Below are 22823 nucleotides of genomic sequence, written 5' to 3'. Positions count from 1 at the left end.
TCGCGGGGCTGCTTTTGTTCCCCAGGCCCCGCCCCGTCAGGTTAAGACGCCAACGAAGGGGCGGGGTCATGCAGTCACAAGAAACAAAGTTTTGTTCCAAAGTTTGCAACTAGTTGAGTTGAGACAAGCTGCAGCAGTTCTCTTATACTTGTATGTATGTGTTTGCTTGTAAATTTAAATATTTAATTTTTGCATTGTTAAGGTGATGAGGGAAGATAGGGACTTTCCTAAAATGTGAAGATTTTGTACAATAACAGTTTACATTGGTCTATATTATTCATTCACAGCATGAGTGTGTCATCCCTAATTGCTCTGAAGGCAGTTAAGGGTCATTGTTGTGGGTCTGGAGTCACATGTAGCTCACTAGATGTTTTTTTCCTGACAATTGACAACGGATTCATGATTGATTCCAGATGTTTTTTCTCCCCCATGGCATTCAAATTCCACCGTTTGCCAGGGTGGGATTTGAACCAGGTTCCCCAGAACATTAGCTGAGTCTCTGGATTAACAGACAACTGAAATTACCACAAGACTGTCATCTCCCCTAAATCTAGCATCCTAATGTGATTTCAATATGACAAGGCAAGCATCAATGCATCTTAAACAACCATACAGAATGCTTTGTATGCTGAGGTTACAGTTGGGGAATATAGTGGTTTTTTTAAAGAGTATATTTTTGGGCAGTAGTGGCAAGAGAGTGGGCTTGGATCAGAGCTTTGAGTTTTAAGGTAAGAGGGGAAAGATGTAAAAGGGATCTAAGGGGCAATGTTTTGACGCAGATGGTGGTGCGTGTATGGAATGAGCTGCCAGAGGAAGTGTTGAAGACTGGTACAATTACAGCATTTAAAAGGCATCTGGATGTGCGTATGATTAGGAAGGATTTGGAGGGATATAGGCAAATAGTTGGCAAATGGGACTGGATTTATATAGATATCTGGTCAGCAAGGATGTATTGGACTGAAGGGCCTATTTCCATGCTGTATGTCTCTGTGACTCAAAAAGCAAATAGCAGGGGAGTGTGCGTTCATGAGTTTTCAATTGACTGCTGGTGTTAGCTTAGCAATTCATGTTTTCTGTTTGCTTACTTGGGTGTGTTTAGTTTCATTTGAAAGTACAGCCTTAATACAAAGATAAGTTAAACATCTGTTTTAATTTTTGACTGGTAGAATTTCATGTGCCTTCTACTGTCAATATAGCAGGTACTTACTGTACTTCATGCAGACAATAAGTTGTATCAAGTGACATTTTTTAAGGCGTTGGTGACATTGAGGGTGATGACTTTCTGATTAACCAGGGACACATTATCAGTGTCAGTGTATCTTTTAAAGACATGCTGCTGCTATCAGAACTGTAACATGGAATGTGACCTGAGGATGTAAAGATATCATGCTGCATCTTAATTGGGGCCTCTGGAACCATGACATGCGAGGAAAGTATGTTAGTCCTGTAACTAAATAGCTTAGTACCAGCCCAGGCCCTGACCTGGGTGTAAAGTGTGTTCAAGTCAGAGAGTGTAATAGACAGACATCTTTTGAATCTTTCAGTATCCTGTTACTCATGTTTGGTTTTGAAGTTACAGAAGCTGAAATAAGCATTACCACAAACAAAAGGAAACATTGCTGGAGATATCCAGCGGGTCCGACCCATTAGTACAATCGTGAAGAAGAATTGCTGGATTCAATGTTAACTTTTGTTTTCATGGCAGATCTGAAAGCATGAGTTTCTACAGAAAATTTATGCCTTTGCCTGTTTCAGATCTCGAAGATTCGTTATTCTTTGTTTTATTTAAGCATTGCAGCAAAGTTTATACCATGGTGGCAGATCAATCGGGAATAGTGGAAATATGGAATTGCAAATATATTCCGATCTATCTATGATCTTAATAAATGGGGGCCGTGATGTGGAGGTACTGGTTTAGGATTTGGGTGGACAAGGTCGGAAGTTAGATGGCACCAGGTTATAGACCAACAGGTTTATTTGATACCACAAGTTTACAGAGCACTGCTTCTTTGTCATCTCACCTGACAAAGGAGCAGTGCTGCTCTGAAAGCTTGTGATTTCAAATAAACCTGTTGGCCTATAACCTGGTTCCGGATTAGTGGTGCTGGAAGACCACAGCAGTTCAGGCAGCATCCAAGGAGCAGCGAAATCGACGTTTCGGGCAAAAGTCCTTTATAACCTGGTGTTGTGAGCAAGCTTGAAGGGACAAATGGCCTACCACAAATCCATATAGGCATAGATTCTGATTTGATGCCTATTCAATACTCTTTATCTCATTGTGAATCATAGAATTGTCATTCAGCCCATCCTGGTGAAAGTGAGGACTGCAGATGCTGGAGATTAGAGTGAAAAGTGTGGTGCTGGAAAAGCACAGCAGGTCAGACAGCATCCAAGGAGCAGGAGAATTGAGGTTTCGGGCAAAAACTCTTCAGGATGCTGTCTGACCTGCTATGCTTTTCCAGCACCACACTTGCGATTCAGCCCACCCTGTCTACTCTGACTTTCTAAGCATTTTAACTGAATGCTAATGCCATTTGACATAACTCTGCACATTGTTCCTTTTTAAATAATCATGTAATTCCCTCCTTAAATGTCTCCATTGAACTTGCTTGTACCAAATTTACAGACAGTGCATTCCAAATTCAAACTACTTGCTTTGTGAAAAAGATTTTCTCCTTTTTTTTGCAAACTCTTTAAAACTGGACCCTCTGGTTCTCATACAGTCATAGTCATAGAGATGTACAGTGTGTCCAACCTGTCTAAGCCAGCTACCTAACCTAACTTAGTCCCATTTGCCAGTACGTGGCCAATATTCCTCTGAACCCTACCTATTCATACACCCATCCAAATGCCTTTAAATGTTGCAATCATACCAGCCCCACCACTTCCTCTGACAGCTCATTCCATATACACACAGCCCTCTGAGTGAAAAATTTGTCCTTTAGGTCTCTTTTAAATCTTTCCTCTTTCACCCTAAACCTATGCCCTCTAGTTCTGGACTCCCCCACCCCAGGGGAAAGACCTTGTCTATTTAGTCTATTCATGCCCTCATGATTTTAAAATATCTTTTCCCTATCTACCTATGAATTTACCAAATCTCCTCACAACCTTCTCTCCAATGAAAACAATCCCACCTTCTCCAATCTTTCCTCATATCTGAAGTATCTTATCTCTAGAACCATTTTCATAAAACTCTTCTTCACCTTCTTCAATGCATTCTCGTCCTTTCTGTTGTGTCATGCTCAGAACAGTATATAGTAATCCAGCTGAGGTCTAACCAGTGTCTTAGATATGTTCATCATAAACTTCCTGCTCTTGTAGTCTGTGCTCCTATGTATGAAGCCAAGAATAGTCCAGGCTTTATTTACCACTCTCTGTCTGTCCAGTCTTTTAATGATTTAGGTACATATCTCTCTGCTCCTGCACACTCTTCAGAAGAGTGCCCCTTTGTTTTATATTGTCTCTCCATGTTATTTGTACTAACTGTGTTACTTCATACTTCTCTGCATTAAACCTCATCTGTCATCTGTCTGTCCACCCCACTATTTGTTGATGTCCTTTCAAAGTCCCACATTTTCCTCCTTGGATTACAATTTCATCAAGATTTGTGTTGTCCCCAAATGATGAAATTGTTCCAGTGTGCACAGAGATCTTGCTCATTTTTGTGTAAAATCAGGAAAAGCAAGGATCTCAAAACTAGCCACTGGGGAGGTACACTACAAACCTTTTTCTAGCCCAAAGAATACCCACTATCCATTGCTCTCCGTTTCCTATTCACCAATTTTATATCCACATTGCTACTGCCCCTTTTATTCTATTACCTATCACTCTCCTCACAAGCCCACTGTGGGCCACTGTTTCAAATACCTTTCTAACCTCTTGCTTATCCATCCGTGAATTTAATCATTCCATCATTGACAGTCGGCCTTTTGACTGGCAGAGCATTAAGATCCAGAAATCCTTCTTTCATCTCTACACGTATGACTTTTCTACTTTCAGACCCTCATTGAAATATAGCTGTTTGAGCAACGTTTTGGACTCTGGTCCAGATCTGCTTTGGCTCGATATCAATTTTATTTGATAATAGTCCTGTAGAATGCCCTGTTGCCGCACTTTGTCAAAGGTTTTGGCTAAATGTGAGTTGCTTCAACCCTGTAAAGAGTTCCATTTTGTTTCAAATGACCCTTTGACGGTGAGAGATTTATATTCGATTTATGAGGCATGTTTATGCAGATAGTAAAAGCACGTCGTTTTGAGAGCAACCCTATAACACTGTTTATGCCCCTCTTCACCAGGGTGACCTTTTCAGTTATGGGGTCACCTTTGCTCATGAGAACATGCAAACAGACCTCCCCACAATGTGCTGCTTATTTATTCCACAAAGCAGCTAGCTTGTAAAGTGACTCCATTAACAAGGAACTTGGTATGTGTGTGTGTGTGTAGCTTCCAAAGCAGTATTCTGCTCTTGTATGCAGTGCTGAGCATGCTGGCTAACGGCAGACAATGTACAACCACTAAATTTGGTTGACTATTTCTGAAATAATGACCCTCTGCTTTTCAAACTCCACATTCTGCTGTGGAATAGAGTGAAAGAAAATGTTAAGAGTCAGTTTAGACCAGACATTCTTGGTGAGCCTGACTCTCAATCTTGTGGCCCTGAAGACAGAGCATGCTGTTACCAGTCAAAAGTTGATTCCTTTAAAAAGACAGTACAGAGCCTCAGTGAGGGAACCCCACACTGTGGAGTACAGGGGTCTGATGTCATGCACGGTTTCAAATGACAATTGAGAGTTGCCCACACTGAGGATAGAAGCAAAAAGGTGTAACTGTGATGATGGTGCTCCTTTAACAAACGTATATTGTCCTTGGTTTTTTTCAGAGGGATCATAAAGGCAGAGATTCCAATATATCTGGATTTATCTATTTGAAGAAAATTTAAGTGCTTTTAAGTGTTCGCTTGTGCAATGAAAGATGAATGGCCAGTTCTCCCAATTTAGGGTTAATTTGGTTTTAGCAAGCAATCTGTTTTGAGGCTGCTGGTCAAAGAGACACCTCCATGCTGATCCTCCCCCTCTGTCTGACATTTCTCCTGTAAGAACCGATGTTTGATATTACCGTTTTTTTTTGATAAGGGGGTGTTTGAGGATGTTGCAAGAATTTGAAATAGCATGAGTAAGTTGATATAATCAATTGGGTTTCAAATAGTTATGTTATTCTAAATTCGATTTTCTTTTGTTTGTGTACAAATAAATTCTGTTTTGTTTTAAACTGAGTATGCTGCGAAAGCTGTGTCCCTCCTGGAATACCCACGTTACACCTGCTTAAAACAACCAGAAAAATTAGGGTCTGGGCCAACTTCTTAAAATGTTTTGAGGGGAGTCTGGCTTGATCCCTAACAGATTGGGGGCTCTTTACGAGATTTATTCGGTAGTTCCAATTTGGGATTAGGGTTGCTGAACCCAAATTCAGTGAGTGATAGGTGTGAGTACCATTTTTTATGTGTGTTGATTTTGGTTGGTTTAAACAGTGCTTGGGACAGCAATGGTTCTTTCAGTCAGTAAGAGTTTTCTGGGGGTGGACTTTGGGGGTTTTATAAAAGGTGAACAATTCAAAGTGGCTGGGATTGGCAACCAGGCTAGAACTGAAATTGCCGGTGTTTATAAAAAATGTGGTTATAACTGAAATAGCTCAACATTTAAGTGTATAGAGATGATTTAGATTAGATTAGATTACTTACAGTGTGGAAACAGGCCCTTCTGCCCAACAAGTCCACACCGACCCGCCGAAGCGCAACCCACCCATACCCCTACATTTACCCCTTACCTAACACTACGGGCAATTTAGCATAGCCAATTCACCTGACCCGCACATCTTTAGACTGTGGGAGGAAACCGGAGCACCCGGAGGAAACCCACACAGACACGGGGAGAACGCGCAAACTCCACACAGTCACCTGAGTCGGGAATTGAACCCAGGTCTCAGGCGCTGTGAGACAGCAGTGCTAACCACTGTTCCACCATGCCGCCCAAGTGTGCTGGAAAGACCATGAAAATCATTTGGAAATGGCTCTTAAGCTTGCTCAAGAGGTTCCCTGGTTTGAAGATGCTTCCCAAATTTGCCAAGAATGATTAGAAAGACAGAGGAAGGATATACTTGTGGAATTAGCAAACAGGTTAGAATTGGGTTTAACCAAGGACGAAAGGAAAGCTGAAGTTGTAATGGAGTTGTTCAAGTGCTTGGGTACAACAGAGAAACAGAAGTGCAATGGAGTTAGAAAAATTTAACTTGCAAGTGAGGCAACGGGAATTAGAAAATAAAGACAGGGAAAGAATAGCCGTGTTGGAAGATAAAGAAAGGGAGAGAAGGATTTTAGCTAAACAAAAAAAGAGAGAACAAGGCCTGAGCAGAAGAAAGGGAGAAAGAGAGAGAACTTGAACTTTAGAAGTTGCGACTTAGACAAGAGCGTTAGCTTAAAAGGATGGAGATGAAGGCTGAAGATAAGGTTAGTGAGGAAGAGAGTGAGGATTAGCAAACCCATGGAGGCCAAAGCTCTGTTGGGGATCTGTTTAAATATATTCAAGCAATACCTAAATTTGATGTGAAGTATGTGGAAGCCTTTCTCATATTATTTGAAAAGGTGGATAAACAAATGCAGTGGCCAGTGACCATGTGGGTTTTATTGATCCAAACAAATCATGTAGGCGGAGCTAGTGAGGTATTTGCAACACTATCAGAGGAGGTAACTGGGCGTATGAGGAGGTGAAGAAAACCATCTTAAATGCATATCATCTTGTGCCAGAAGCCTACAGACAGCATTTCAGGAATCCTAGGAGGGACCCTGGTCAAACATAGTTTGATCCTTTCAAACTTGATGTAAATAATGTTGATAGTTGGATAAGCTCTTAGAGAGATGGTTATGTGGAAGTGTTCAAAAATTCACTTCCTGAAGTAGTGAGAACTCATGTGGAAGAGCAAAGAGTTAAAATGGCAACATTAGCACCTGAAATGGCTGATGATTATGAGTTGGGTCATAAACCAAAGTTTACCTTCCAAAATCAATTTCAATCTGTGAGGGATAGAAACTAGGGAAAAGAGAAATCCTCACATTGTAAGGGAAAGGTAGATCTTGGTGATGAACGTAAGGATAACTTACCACAGGGTAAAAGGAAACCCTTGAAGAGGACAGCGATGTTAAAAAGCTCTGATGTTTTCACTGCAATAAAGTAAGCCACATGAAACAACCATGTTGGTGGATTAGGAAAAGCATTGGAAAGCCAAATGTAGGAACACAGGATAAGCCAATGGTAATGGAAAGCACAGTGGAGGCTAAAAAGCTGCATGAAAATGTACAACCTGGTCAGAGATTGGTTAAGGAGGAAGTGACAGATCTTCTTAAACCATACACTTGCAAAGGTAAAGTTTACTCGCATAGGCTGGACGCAGCAGGTAAAGACATTACGATATTAAGAGATACAGGATCTTCTCAATCTTCCATGTTGAAAGATAAGCAGGTACCTACCTTTGGAGGGCTACTGCCAGAAAATATGCTAGTAACGGGAATTCATAGAGAGACAAGAAGTGCTCAGTTATATAAAATGAGGTTAGAGAGTCCAGTGAAGACTGGAGAAGTCATGGTGGAAGTCCTGGACAAACTCTGAGCTCCAGGGATACAATTTGTTTTTGCTAACCATATAGCTGGTTTACAGATAGGAGTGCTGCCTACTATGGTTGAAAAGCCAGTGGAAACTCAGGCACCTGAGTTAATACAGGACGCTTATTTTGGGAATTTCCAGACTTTGTGGTAATGAGGTCACAAAGTCACCAGTTGAAACTGGAGAGACCAAAGAGTACAGGTGGGGAAGTTGAAGTGGAATTAGCAGAAACCATGTTTGATTGAATGGTTGACACAAAACAGGAACAAATGGCTGACAAAGTAGAAATCTTTAGCTCCTAAATTAACTGAGTTACAGCAAAAAGATGAAAATTTTAAAGCAAGTATGGATGTAGGTTTGCCCGCTGAGCTGGAAGGTTCGTTTTCAGATGTTTCATCACCATACTAGGTAACATCTTCAGTGAGCCTCTGGATTAAAGCAATTGTATCCAAAGGCATACACAGGAAGAATCCAAATGTATCCTGGAATACTGCTACTACCTTAAAAATGATGCCTTAATAAGAAAATGGAGACCAATACATATTCACGCAGATGAGAAATGGGCAGAAGTTCATCAAGTTGTATTGCCAGTGGGTTATTGAAAGGAAGCGTTGCGGGTGGTATATGAACTACCAGTAGGAGGTCATTTAAGGGTAAGAAAACCTCAAGGTAAAATAAAAAAACATTTTTTTTCTGCCTGGACTGCACAAAGATGTAGGTGATTTTTGCCAGACATATCATACATGTCAGGAAATTGGAAAACCACTGGTAGTAATAAAGCCCGCACCTTTAATACCCATTCCTGTATTTGAAGCAACTTTTACAAGGGTCTTAAGTGATTGCGTAGGGCCCCTACCCCGAAAACAAAAACTGTGAATTAGTATTTGTTATCAATAATGAATGTGACCACTTGATTTCCAGAGGCCATTCCATTATGCAATAATACAGCTAAAAGGATTATAGAGGAATTGCTCAAATCTTTTGCTAGATATGGACTACCCACAGAGATACAATCAGATCAAGGGCCAAACTTCACATCAAAATTATTCAAGGAAGTTATGGACAGTTTAGGAAAAAATAATTCAAATCTACTGCATACCATCCAGAATCGCAGGGAGCGCTAGAAAGGTGGCATCATACAATAAAGACCATGTTGCAGCTTATAGTCAAGACCATCCAGATGGTTGGGTTAAAGGAATTCCATTTGTACTTTTTGCCATCAGAGATGCACCAAATGAATTGACCAAATTCAGTCTATTTGAATTAGTTTTCAGCCATGAAATGAGAGCACTGCTAAAATTGATTAAGGAGAAATTGATAAGTCAGAATTGACAAACCACACATTTGGACTCTTCGTCAAATTTTAGGGAATGGTTAAATAGAGCAGGGGAGTTGGCTGACAGCATTTAAAAGTATCACCGCATACAATGAAACAGGAGGCAGACAAGAAATCAAAACTTGCAATTTTGCTATCGGAGATAAGGTGTTAGTGTTACTTCCAGTGATAGGTGAGCCTTTAAAAGCATGGTTTAGTGGACATCATCAAGTGGAAAGGAGATTCAATGAGGTGAACTATTCGATAAGGACTCCAGACAGAAAGAAATCTGAGTGCATCATGTGAGTATGTTGAATATGGGAAGGAAAGCAAAACGAGACTGATCAGGTGTGCCCTAGAACTCTGTGGGAAGTTAGGGAAGTGATTTCTGGGCCTCTTGCTGAGATATTTGTATCATCGATAGTCACAGGTGAGGTGCTAGAAGACTGGAGGTTGGCTAACATGGTGCCACTGTTTAAGAAGGGTGGTAAGGACAAGCCAGGGAACTATAGACCAGTGAGCCTGACCTCAGTGGTGGGCAAGTTGTTGGAGGGAATCCTGAGGGACAGGATGTACATGTATTTGGAAAGGCAAGGACTGATTTGCGAAAGTCAACATGGCTTTGGATGTGGGAAATCATGTCTCATAAACTTGATTGAGTTTTTTGAAGAAGTAACAAAGAGGATTGATGAGGGCAGAGCAGTAGATGTGATCTATATGGACTTCAGTAAGGCATTCGACAAGGTTCCCCATGGGAGACTGATTAGCAAGGTTAGATCTCATGGAATACAGGGAGAACTAGCCGTTTGGATATGGAACTGGCTCAAAGGTAGAAGACAGAGGGTGGCGGTGGAGGATTGCTTTTCAGACTGGAGGCCTGTGACCAAAAGAGTGCCATAAGGATCGGTGCTGGGTCCACTACTTTTTGTCATTTATATAAATGATTTGGATGTGAATGTAGGAAGTATTGTTAGTAAATTTGCAGATGACACCAAAATTGGAGGTGTATTGGATAGCGAAGAAGGTTATTTCCGATTACAACAGGAATCTTGATCAGATGGGCCAATGGGCTGAGAAGTGACAGATGGAGTTTAATTCAGATAAAAGCAAGGTGCTACATTTTGGGAAAGCAAATCTTAGCAGGACTTATACGCTTAATGGTAAGGACCTAGGGAATGGTGCTGAACAAAGAGACCTTCGAGTGCAGGTTCATAGTTCCTTGAAAGTGGAGTCGCAGGTAGATAGGATAGTGAAGGCAGCGTTTGGTATGCTTTCCTTTCTTAGTCAGTGTATTGAGTACAGGAGTTGGGAGGTCATGTTGTGGCTGTACAGGACATTGGTTAGGCCACTGTTGGAATATTGCATGCAATTCTGTTATCTTTCTTATTGGAAAGATGTTGTGAAACTTGAAAGGATTCAGAAAAGATTTACACGGAAGTTGCCAGGATAGGAGGATTTGAGCTACAGGGAGAGACTGAATGGGCTGGGGCTGCTTTCCCTGGGGCGTCATAGGCTAAGGGGTGACCTTATAGAGGTTTACAAAATTATGAGGGGCATGATTAGATTAGATTTACAGTGTGGAAACAGGCCCTTCGGCCCAACAAGTCCACACCGACCCGCCGAAGCGCAACCCACCCATACCCCTACATTTACCCCTTACCTAACACTACGGGCAATTTAGCTTGGCCAATTCACCTGACCCGCACATCTTTGGACTGTGGGAGGAAACCGGAGCACCCGGAGGAAACCCACGCAGACACGGGGAGAACGTGCAAACTCCACACAGTCAGTCGCCTGAGTCGGGAATTGAACCCGGGTCTACAGGCGCTGTGAGGCAGCAGTGCTAACCACTGTGCCACCGTGCCGCCCATTATCCATGGATAGGATAAATAGGCAAACTCTTTTCCCTGGGGTTGGGGATTCCAGAACTAGACGCCATAGTTTAGGGTGAGAGGGGAAAGATATAAGAGATCTACGGGGCAACTTTTTCACGCAGAGCGTGATACGTGTATGGAATGAGCAGCCAGAGGAAGTGATGGAGGCTAGTGCAATGGCAGTGTTTAAAAGCCATTTGGTTGGGTATATGAATAGGAAAGGTTTGGAGGGATTTGGGCCGGGTGCTGGCTGGTGGGACTAGATTGGGTGGGATATCTGGTCAGCATGGACGGGTTGGACAGAAGGGTCTGTTTCCGTGCTGTACATCTCTATGACTCTATTTAGCTGTGAAATGGCCAACTGAGTTGGTTGGTTAAATTTGAATTGTTGTCAAAACAGCAATCAGTTTAAATTATGTCCCAGGATACTGAACCCCAATCAAGTTTGAGTTTATTACTTTGCCAACTTTGAATCAATGAGACAATTGGATGTTGGAGATATAAAAAAGGCATGCATTTTGAAAATCAGACAGAGACCGAGATGGAGACACAGGCACAAGACATTGAAACCCTCTCTGTCAAAGGTACCTTTTCATAAGAGATCCTGGAGGCTTCCTGCCACTATTCCTGATTAAGGGCCTTTGCATGAAACGTCAGTTTTCCTGCTTCTCGGATGCTGTGCTGTGCTTTTCCAGCACCACTCTGATCTAAACTCTGGTTTCCAGCATCTGCAGTCCTCACTTTTTTGCCTATATGAATAGGAAGGGTTTAGAAGGTTCTGGGCCGGGTGCTGGCAGGTGGGACTAGATTGGGTTGGGATGTCTGGTTGACAAGGTCTGGTTGGACCGAAGGGTCCGTTTCTGTGCTGTACATCTCCATGACTCTGATTCTTGAAGGAATTGAATTTAATTGAATTCATTGTCATGTGTACCAAGGCACAGTGAAAAGCTTTGTCTTGTGAGCAATACAGGCAGATCATATAGTTCCGATGTGAATGAGCTAGATTGGTTTTTACAATATTCCACGATAGTTTCAAGGGCTCTGGCTCTTATTTTCAGACATTTTAAAAATATATAAATTGAATACATTTATAGGAAGTGATACTGGATTCAAAACATGAGCTCTTTCTCTCTCCACAGATGCTGCCAGATTCTCCAACATTTTTTGTTTTTATAGAGTCATAGAGATATATATAGCATGGAAACAAACTCTTCGGTCCAACTCATCCATGCCGACCAGATTCTGTGTCCTAAATTAATCTACTCCCATTTGCCAGCATTTGGCCCATATCTCTCCAAACTCTTCCTATTCATATGCCCATCCAGTTGCCTTTTAACTGTCGCAATTGTACCAGCCTCCACCACTTCCTCTGGCAGCTCATTCCATACACACACCTCTGTGTGAAAAAGGTTTTCTATCTATGTTAGATTAAATGCAAATTCTCCAGGGTGTTACTGTGGGATTTGAACACATGCTCCCCGCTCTGGAGCACTAGCATAGACCTGTAGATTACAAGTCCAGTGACTTTACTACTGCATCACCTCTCCTCTGATATATCTTTTAAAACTGGAATTTGAATTTCAGAAAGTGGGTTTAACAGTGCAGTGGAAATTCATGCCCGGATTCTAAATACACATGAAACGAAGAGAATCTTTGCCCTCTACTGGAGAAGTGAGGTAAACCACTGTGTGTATTAAAACCAGAAAGCTGTTGTACGAAACGGACTGAGGCTGGAATCGTGTGGACATTAAAAAGTGTACATCCTTCGAAAGAGTGAATGTGTGTTTAGAAAGAATCCTACTGCAACATATAGTGAATTAGTTCAAAGTTGATGTCATCCTTAGTCATTATTGCAATCTCTCCCTTCCCAGTTGCCCCTCCCTGCAGCCACCTTTACCCAGCTAATGTCTGCTTCGGATTCCTTTCCTGAACTCCATTGCCTGCTCCAATTACCTTGTTTTTTGTTTCCTTGAAGCTGCAATAAAATTCACCATTTTCACCCAAACTACGTAAATGTATAAGGATGTAAAATATAGAGTTTGGGGCATGAGGCCAATTTGCAGGTTAGCTAATTTCTGAAGTGACAAACAACCTGATAACACCCTCAGCAATATAGATTTCGAGAATACAGAAGCAAAATAACTGCAGCCTCACACCTCATTCGTCTTATGTCAAAAGTGATGGGGATGTATTAAATGGACACTTGGATAAAAAGGATCTGATTGATCATGGTTGGCACGGACTTGCGAATGAGACATCATATTAGCCTGTTTTGAGGCTGCTACGAATAAAATCTGAACTGCTGGAGAAATCCTGAAGGTATGTGGGGAGGGAGGGACTGAGTTAACATTTTGGGTGTGTTTCAATTTCATGTTTTGAACTGATTTTTCTCTCATTCCTTTCTGCTTGAGCCATCAAAGAATATTTACAGAGGTTGCTGAGGTTAAAAAAGAACTCTTTATTTATTTTATTTATTTATGTGTGTATCCTTTTTATTTTGCCTCAAAGCTACAGGAGAGAGAGAATGAGATGATGTGACATTGCATTAAGTTTGGTGAATTTTCTGTCTCATTAGTGTATCTCACAGTCAGACGTTTTACCACTTCTCCAGCTTGTCTACATTGCTGGTCTCTGGATGTTGGGTGGATTGAACAACGTTTTCAGTTTTCCTAACCCTATCACAGGTTTGTTTTTTGCTTGTCGATGGAACCTTTTTAAAATGATGACTTATCCATCCAAGCCTTGCACTCGCCACTCTATTGCTGATTTGGAATGTGTATTTTCTTTTTCTTTTATAGTCAGAGTTCCAACAAGATGAAATCCGCATCTGTTGAAGTTACGACTGTTAACAAAAGTAATGTGCTGCCTCTGACTGATCCCAGGTAGGTGCTCTGTGGGCTCAAAGTAAAAGCAGAGCTGAGAGAAATTAATAAGAATGAAAGTTGATGGAAGGAAGTAGCTATGGAGATAGTAAATGCGCTGATAATTGTATTCCAAAATTCCATTGATTCTGGAATGACTGCTGCAGATTTGAAACTTGCACATGTGCAGGGCTATTTAAAAATAGGAAAAGGGAGAAAGCCTGGGAGGTGGGCACCTGATTAGCCTCATGTCAGTCACAGTGAAAATGATGGAAGCTGTTATAGATGACGTGATAAATGGACACTTGGATAAATATTTGTCATAGTCAGCATGGATTTGCAAATGAGGCATCATGTTGACAAATGTGTGGTGTGTTTTGAGGAGGTTACAAACAAAATTGATAAAGGGGAATTGATGGCTTTTGTGTTTTTAGGTTTTAGAACATAGAACATTACAGTGCAGTACAGGCCCTTTGGCCCTCAATGTTGCGCTGACCTGTGGAACCAATCTGAAGCCCATCTATCCAACGCTATTCCATTTTCATCCATATGTTTATCCAATGACCATTTAAGTGCCCTTTAAAGTTGGTGAGACTACTACTACGCCCCTACTGCTCTGAGTAAGGACACTACCTCTGACGTCTGTCCTAAATCTATCGCCCTTCAATTTAAAGCAATGTCCCCTCATGCTAGCATTCGCCCTCTGAGGAAAAAAGCTCAGATTTTCAGAGCATTTTGACAAGGTTCCTCACAGAAAGCTGATTAGCAAAATTAAAGCATGTAGTGTAGTAAATAATGTATGGATGTGGATTAATTAGCTAATGGACAGACTGACTGGTGGGATGCTGCACACAATATTTATCGATGTTTGGTTTATTGTCACGTACTGAGATACAGTGAAAAGTGTTGTTTTGTGTGCTACACAGGCAGATCATACTCTACAAAGTACGTTAGAGTAGCAGAACAGAGTGCAGAATACAGTGTTACAGCTGCAGAGAAGGTGCAGAGAGAGAGAGATCAATATTAACATTTAAGAGGTTCTGTTCAAAAGTCTGATAACAGCGGGGAAAAAGCAGTTCATACATGTATTTAAACTTTAATGTCTTCTGCCTGTTTGAGGTGGGGGGGGGGGGGGGGAGGCATGGGCGGGGAGAGTATAACCGAGATGGGAGGGGTCTGTGCTTACTTTCCTGAAGGAAGTGTAGACGGAGACCGTGGATGAAGGGCTGGTTTGTGTGACGGACTGGGCTGTGTTCACAACTTTTGAGTATTTTATGGTCTTGGGCAGAGCAGTTGCCATCCCACGCTGTGATGCATTGGATAGGATGCTTTCTATGGTGCACCTACAAAAATTGGTAAGGGTCTTTGTGGACGTGCTGAATTTTCTTAGCCTTCTGAGGAAGTAGAGACATTGTTGTGCTTTCTTGATCCATAGTGTTGACATGGACGGACCAGGCTGGTTTGTTGGTGATTTGTAGATCATGCAACGCCAAGTGGGAATGTGTGCTGTGAGGAAAATGTAAAATGCTTTTAGGAGGATTTGGACAGGCTTCGGGATTGGGCAAGAACGGTGCAGGTGGAATATAATTTAGAACAGATCACTTTGGCAGGAAGGACAGATGTGTTGAATATTTCTTAAATGCCACGATGTTGGGAAGTATAAGGTTCACACAAAGGGCTTGGTGACCATGTTATAAGTTACTGAAGGGTAACACATGCCAGTTAGGAAGGATCAATGGAATGCTAACCTTTTATTATAAGAGAATTGGAGTATGGGAGGAGTGAAGCCTTGCTGCATTTAGTTTTGAGGTTAGTTAGACCATGCCTGGAGTACTGTGTGCAGGTTTGGTCTTCTTATATCAGGAAAGATATTGCCAGAGAGAGAGTGCAATGAAAGTGATTGTTCCCAGAGTGGTGGGACTGTCCTGTGAGGAGAGCTTGGGCAATTGGGCTTGTATTGTCGAGAGGAAAGTGAACACTGCAAATGCTGGAGATCAGAGTCAAAAAAGAGTGACGCTAGAAAAACACAGCCAGTCAGGCAGCATCCTGAGGAGCAGGAGAGTCGATGTTTCGGGCATAAGCCCTTCAGGAAAGTTGTGGTGTGGGGGAGGACCAAAGGCGTGGGAGATAAATAGGATGGGGGTGAGTTAGCTTGGAAGGTGATAGGTAGATGGAGGTGGGGAGTGATGGTGATAGGTCTGAGCGAATAGGTGGAAAGGAAGATGGACATGTAGATCAGTTGAAGGGGGCGGTGTTGAGTTGGAGGATTGGATCTGGGATGAAGTGGAGGAGGGGAGATGAGGAAACTGGTGAAGTCAACATTGATTCTGTGCAATTAGAGGGTCCCAAGGCAGAAGATGAGGTTTTATTCCTCCAGCAACATGTGACTTGGATTTGGCAGCATAGAGGAGGCCTAGGACTTGCATGTCCTTGGGAGGGGGAGTTGAAGTGATCAGCCACAGGGCGGTAAGGTTGTTTGGCACATGTGTCCCGGAGATGTTCTCTGAAACATTCCACAAGTTGGTGCCCTGTTTCCCCAACATAGAGGAGACCACATCGAGAGCAACGGATGGAGTAGATGAGGTGTTTGGAGTGCAGGAAAATCTCTGCCAGATGTGGAAGGATTCTTTGGGGTCTTGAATGGAGGTGAGGAGGAGGTATTGTCTAACGGATTGGAGAATGAGAGGTGATTTCTTTGAAACTTACAAGTACTTAAAGGCATAGATGGAGTGGATGTAGGTAGGATGTTTTCCCCTTGTTAAGGAGTGTATAACCAGGAGCACAATTTAAAAATAATGGAGTTGCCACTGAAGACTGAGATAAAGAGAATTGTTTTTACTCAGAGGGTTGTGAATCTTTGGAGTTCTTTACCACATAGTGCTGTGGAAACTGTGTTTTGAGAACAGTCAGTTTTTCTATAAAGCAATGTTTGCATTCTTTTGCAGCCCCGTGTTATAGTAAAATTGTGCTTTAGAAACTGTGCTTAGTGTTGGTGATGTAATCGCGTTACAGCTAACACACGTTTTAAAAGTTCGCACTGTAGAAACAGTATCCCTGATTCATCAATCGCAGTACAGTGAATTCATGTTGACACATTATAGCAGACCAACCTGTATTTACAAGACAGGACGGTAAATGTTTGAATATTAATGACGTAAGGAGTTATTTGGATAAACTGGCATTAACGTGTTCAATCAGCTATAGGTGTGTTAAATAGCAGTACAGGATCAACAGGCTGAATGGCCTCCTGTTCTGATGTTTCTGAGTAAAACCGATTTCAGGCTTTTGAAGGGCCTTTTTAAGTCCGATTTCAACAATGTTCCTTTTGTGTCTTTTCTGGGTTCCTCAGCAATGACCCCGTTAGCTCCTGATCTGTACAATGTCATCTCCAGATGAGAGCTTGCATCTTCTCTTCTCAATCCTCTCTTTATCTTCCCCCTTTCCATCCGTCTCAAATCCTATTCTTTCTCTATCTCTCTCTGTTTCGCTCTGTCTCTCTCCATCCTCAGCCCTCCTTTGTCTGCCCACCATTACCATTTGTCTTTCTCTGCCTTCTGGCCCCTGTCCTGTCCCCCTACTCCCCAACATCTGCTCTATCCCAGTATGCTGAGGTCCATTACAGAGAGGGAAGGTGATGGGTTAGTGGGATTATCATTCGACTAATAATCCCAACACCAAGGTAATGTTCTAGACACCTGGATTCAAACCCCACCATGGCAGATGGTAGAGTTTGAATTCAATAAAGAATTTGGAATTAAGAGTCAAATGATGACCATGAACCCACTGTTGATTATCAGAAATACCCATGGCTCACTGGTATCCTTGAGGGAAGGAAACTACCATTTTTACGTGGTCTGGCCTGCATGTGACTCCAGACCCACAGCAATGTGATTGACTCTCAACAACTCTCTGAGAAATTATGGGTTCAGTTTTGACAAACTTTTGCTCATTGCCTTTCAAGTTAATGATACATGCCAGCTTGTTGTTACTGGGGATGAACTGTTTTCATTCAGTGCTGTTTGTTTGTCAGGGTGTTTCTCGATGGTAATTCCACCGTCAGGAAGCCGGAGGTTGTCCAACCAGAGTCGGTCGGTGTCAGCCTGTATTCCACTGTCGGAGCTGAGATTCAGTGTGTCGGGGTCCTGAGCTACCAGCTTGGCTCTTACTACTTTGGGGTGATGTTTGAAAACCCCGTGGTGGTCGGAGAGCTGTGTCAGATGCTCGGCTTGTACGTGACGATGGACCCCGGGGAGAGGGACGAGCTCTACGCCATCATCAAAAGCCGAGATCCGTCCGCCGTTCTCCAGCGCTTAGCGCTTTTTGGCCCTGATCAAGAGCAAGGCATTTCTGTCAACCTCAATAATGTCCAAATCTCAGCAACTATGACCCAGGGCACTGACTGCCATGTTAAAGTCATTGTCAATCATGCATCTGCTTAATGTGATCGCTGACTACTGCTTTTCTTTTTCGTTGCATTCCTTGATGTTTGACAAGCTCCTCTCAAACTGAACATAGAACATTACCGCGCAGTACAGGCCCTTCAGCCCTCGATGGTTTCATAGGTTGGTGCAACAATCAGAAGCCCATCTAGTTTACAGTATTCCATTATCCCCCATATGTTTATCCAATGACCATTTAAATGCCTGTAAAGTTGGCGAGTCCTCTACTGTTGTAGGCAGGGAGTTCCACGCCCTTACTACTGTCCGAGTAAAGAACCTGAAGTGCTTGTGAATTGTTTGTAAACTCTCGAGTCAAGATTAGAATGGTGCTGCCAAAGCGGAGCAGGAGAATCGACGTTTCGGGCAAAAACCTGACGAAGGGCTTTTGCCGGAAACGTTGATTCTCCTGCTCTTCTGATGCTGTCTGACCTGCTGTGCTTTTCCAGCATCACTCTAATCTTGACTCTAATCTCCAGCATCTGCAGGACCCACTTCCACCCTGTAAATTCTCAAGCTCTATTTACACTGGGACTCTCAGTGACTCTGTGATTCTACACCTCCGATTATTTCCCTGTCAGCCCTGTACTTGTTGAAATACATTGGCTTGCAGTCAGGCAGCTCCTCATTTTAAAAACCTTCCCCCTTGTTTCCCAATCCTACCTCAGCCTCACCCCCTCCCTAACTCTCTCATCTTCTCCAGATCTTACAACCCTGTAAAAACTGTGCTGCTCCTCTTGTATATCCTTGATTTTAGCCCCTCCGCCATTTGGAAGGTGTGTCTACAACTGCTAAGGCCCGAAGCCCTGGAATTCCTTCTCCAAGCCTTTCCACCCTGTTCTTTTCCTTTGGATTCTCCTTCAAGTTTGCAGTGTTGGTCAAGAGTTTTAGTATCTCTCTGGTATTAGGTTTTGTCTAAGGGAATGCTTTGTAAAATTTTAACCTGTTCAAGAAGATGCATAAATGATGTTTGCGGGGTCAAGGGGAGCACCAGTAGAGACCTATCTGGTTCGTTCATGGTTCTTCCCAAGTCATTGTAACAGCACAGAATGGAGGCTCACTAATGCTCTTTAAGGAGAGAGAATCTGCTTTCCTTACCTGGTCTGGTCTACATGTGACTCCAGACCCGCAGCAATGGGTTGACTCCATAAATGAACAATTAAGGAGGGACCAAGTCTGTAAATTGGACTGCTGTTTTTTTCCCCCTGTTCTGCAGAGCCCAGCATTAACATAACTGCAGCGGTGAAGTGATTATTCTGAATTTGGGCTCTTTGGTGATCCTGAGTGTTTACGTCACAGGCAGGGGGCCACACTTGGTGTACGTGTACGGGTTTGGTCACCTTAACCTAAGAGAGGGCAGATCCTCTTTGCAGAAAATGTAACGAGGGTTCACTCAAATCATAGAACCGTACAGCACAGAAGAGATACTTTGGCCGATCGAGTCTGTACCACCGAGAATACACTTCTGCCTGCACTAGTCCCACTTGTCCGCACTAGACGCACAGTTTTGAATGTCATGACATTTCAAGTGCTCAGCCAAATACTTTTTAAAGGTTGTGAGGTTCCCCACCTCAACTCCCCTCACTGGGAGTGCATTTCAGACCCCACCACCTTCTGGATGAAAAGATTTTTTTTTCTTAAATCCCCTCTAAACCTCTAAACTTTCACTTTAAAATTATGAGCCCGTGTTATTGACCCTTCAATTCGGGGGAACAGATGCTTTCTTTGCACACTGTCCATGCCCCTCATAATCTTATACCCCTTATCAGGTCCCCCTTCAAACTTCTCTGCTCTATGCTTACCCAGCCTCTCTTCATAGGGTCATTCCTGTGCTGTCAGCTGAGATGGAGTGGCCTAGTGTTGACTGCTGCTTTTTCACTGGACTCCTTGATGGTAGGTGATATTCTGTTTGACCAGTCCTTGTTTATTTACACCTCAGGCCTCAGGGCGTTTGCAATTTGCGACCAAGTGCTATTTGCCCCAACACCTCTGCTCTTGCAAAATTCTGAAGGGGTCTTCAGCGTAAATGTTGGGAAGGTGCATCCTGATTTTGGCAAAACACTGAGAATAATGAGTTGGCAGAGGACTCCAATAAGGAGCTGTTTCCTTACACAAAGTGTAATCTTTGAGACTGTCTACCCAGTGGGCAGGAGAGGCTCAGTCACCAAGAATTTTCAAGAAATAGATCAATAGAGTTTGAAGAATAAGGGCCCTGGGGGGAAGGTGAGACTTGAGGTTTTTTTAAAAAAAAACGTCAGCTTTGACTTTGTTAAACAGTGGAACATATACCAATAGCTAAACAACCGGTCCCACCATGGGCATCGTGGTAGGGGATTAATAATCCAAAATCCCAGGCTGGGGAGCATGGGTTCGAATCCCACCATGCAGATGGTGTTTGAATTCAATAAAAATCTGGAATAAAAGCCTAATCTAATTGTGATTGTGATTTGCTGTAAAAACCCATCTGGTTCACTAATGTCCTTCAGGGAAGGAAATCTGCCATTCTCACCTGGTCTGGCCGACATGTGACTCCAGACTTGCAGCAATGTGGTTGGCTCTTAACTGTCCCCCTGGGCAATTACAAATGGGCAAAAAAATGCTGACCCCGCCAGTGACACCCACATCCCATTAATTAGCCTTTAGAAGAGCTCCTATGTCTCATGTTCTTTAAGGTGAAAGGGCAAAGGTTAAATGCCAATGAGCCAACAAACAGAAGTAACAGACAGCAAGAATAACTCTGAGCTAAGGAATTGATCTTTATATGATGGAATACAAAGCAGTGGAAGCAGTTTAATCATTGGAGAAGGTTCTGTGGTATTAGAACATTAGCTTGGGCACATTTAATTCTTTATAACCTGCATGTTGCTTTATTGGTTTATTGGGAGCAGTTTACATTGGCAGAGCATTTCATTCACCTGTGGGGTATTCTCAGCGGTATGATATTAAATGTCTAAATTGCATTCCTTGTTACTGACTATACAAACCTGCCTGTTCTTTCCTCAGAAAAGCCATCTGCTGATTTGCAGATTTCATTGACTGGGAAGCGTGTCATGTTTACTGAATTAAGTTCTCTGTTCTGTTCATATTATTCCTTCCCTTCCCACGTTCTTCTGATTTTCTGGATTAAAGCTGGCGTGTTGTTTCATTGAGTAGTTGCTGTTCAGTATTTAGTCCCATTTGGCCTTGCCTCTTGTGCACTTTTTTCCCACCCACTTACCCCCCCCCCCCCCAATCACTCCCTCCCGAGTGCGATATTAATTCCCAATCCATCCACTGCACCTCGAATGATTTTCCTTCCAGATGCTGTACGGTTGTCATTGCTGTTTTTGAAGCATCGTCTTTCTTCCCAGTTGCTCATCAACACTCCTCTCTCATCATTGACTTTGTGAGTTGGGTGGTGCAAGTATCTATTTATCCCATTCCCCTAAACTGCAGTGTTTCCCACGAGCAATAAAAAACAGTGCTTTGAGGGGCTTGCCCATTCATTTTACTGTTGTTTTAAATAATCTACAACCAACCAAACACCAGCTTTGCTACTCAACCACCTTTGCCTCCAACTCCCACTTACCAGTGATCATGCTATTGTTGGTTAATTACTTCACAACACTGTGAGGCAATCAGTCGAAATCTAAGTGAATAAATTCAGAATTGATGCAGACTGTTCGGTCCTCAGCCAAGAACGCTCCGCTATATTGTACTTCTGAAGAACTTCCAGGGTTTTATTTATCCATGATAGAAAAAGTACTGAGATTTATCCAGGGAACAGGAATGGTATGTCAATGAGAGCTTCTGTGGTGGGAGGGCACAGTGGGCTGTCGGCTTAATGGGAGCAATTTGAATAAGAAATGTTTCAATTGGCGTAGAATATTCCCAGTTGATTAGTGTTGAATACTGAAGCTAAATTGCATTCCCATGTTTACAGTGCAAAGATTACCCTTCTATATTTATCCTGAATACTGTCTCGTGTTGTTGTACATGAGCTGACATTTGAAGGTAGTCTTCCTGTAAAACAGAACAATTTGTTATCGACCTTTATTCTGGGAAATATAAAAATAACATAATTTAAATGTTGCAATTTATAATATATAATTGAGTCTACCTTTTATCCTTTTTGTTAAACTGTAGTCATTATGACCTTCTATCTTTACTGTCACAACAGAATTAACCCTGTTATATAATGGTCATATGGTTATTGTATTGCTTGCATATTTTGCAAATTAACAATATTTTTGCCTGCGAGTTTAGCCATCTTGATTTCTGACAATGGTATCTTTTAATTGGAATCAGTAGATACCTGGAATGTTGGAATGGAAGTGAGGGATTATTAAAAAAAACTAAAATCCTCAAGATGTGATCATGTTGGAGATTCCAATGTGTAATCTGTTATCAGAAAGTTTCAGACTTCTGAGTTTCGTATTGCTCCATGAACCTTTATCTAGAAAAAAAAGGTAATTAACCAGTTATGGCAAGACCATGGTACAAGTATCAGTAGGGATTGGAATTGAAACTGTATTGTGGTTCTACATATGGCAGTGAAAATAGTCAGTGGAAGGTAGGTTCAACCTTAATGACCAGCAAATAAGTATATTAACTAGTATTTACCAGCTAGTTACATTAGAGTTAAGACACCTGATTATGCACGACAGCCAATCAGGTTCAACTTAAGAGTGAATACACATTAGTAC

General features: G+C 42.3%; 1 long non-coding RNA gene across 5 annotated transcripts; it reads left to right on the top strand.

Moving 5' to 3' along the window:
* Positions 1 to 76: 76 nt before the first annotated feature.
* Positions 77 to 22452, top strand: LOC132828311 (uncharacterized). Of its 5 annotated transcripts, none has more exons than XR_009646103.1 (5): positions 84 to 150; positions 12426 to 12517; positions 13417 to 13525; positions 13640 to 13723; positions 17733 to 22452. It is a non-coding gene; the product is annotated as an uncharacterized LOC132828311 (long non-coding RNA). The 5 variants fall into 5 exon arrangements; XR_009646100.1 differs by having other exon boundaries at positions 12426 to 13160; XR_009646102.1 differs by having other exon boundaries at positions 84 to 154; positions 12426 to 13160.
* The last annotated feature ends 371 nt before the right edge of the window (positions 22453 to 22823 follow it).

The sequence above is a fragment of the Hemiscyllium ocellatum genome, chromosome 26 (genome assembly GCF_020745735.1).
Source record: "Hemiscyllium ocellatum isolate sHemOce1 chromosome 26, sHemOce1.pat.X.cur, whole genome shotgun sequence".
In the NCBI taxonomy this organism is placed as follows: Eukaryota; Metazoa; Chordata; class Chondrichthyes; order Orectolobiformes; family Hemiscylliidae; genus Hemiscyllium; species Hemiscyllium ocellatum.
Note: the sequence above shows the minus strand (reverse complement) of the source record. Positions and strands in the feature narration are given on the sequence as shown.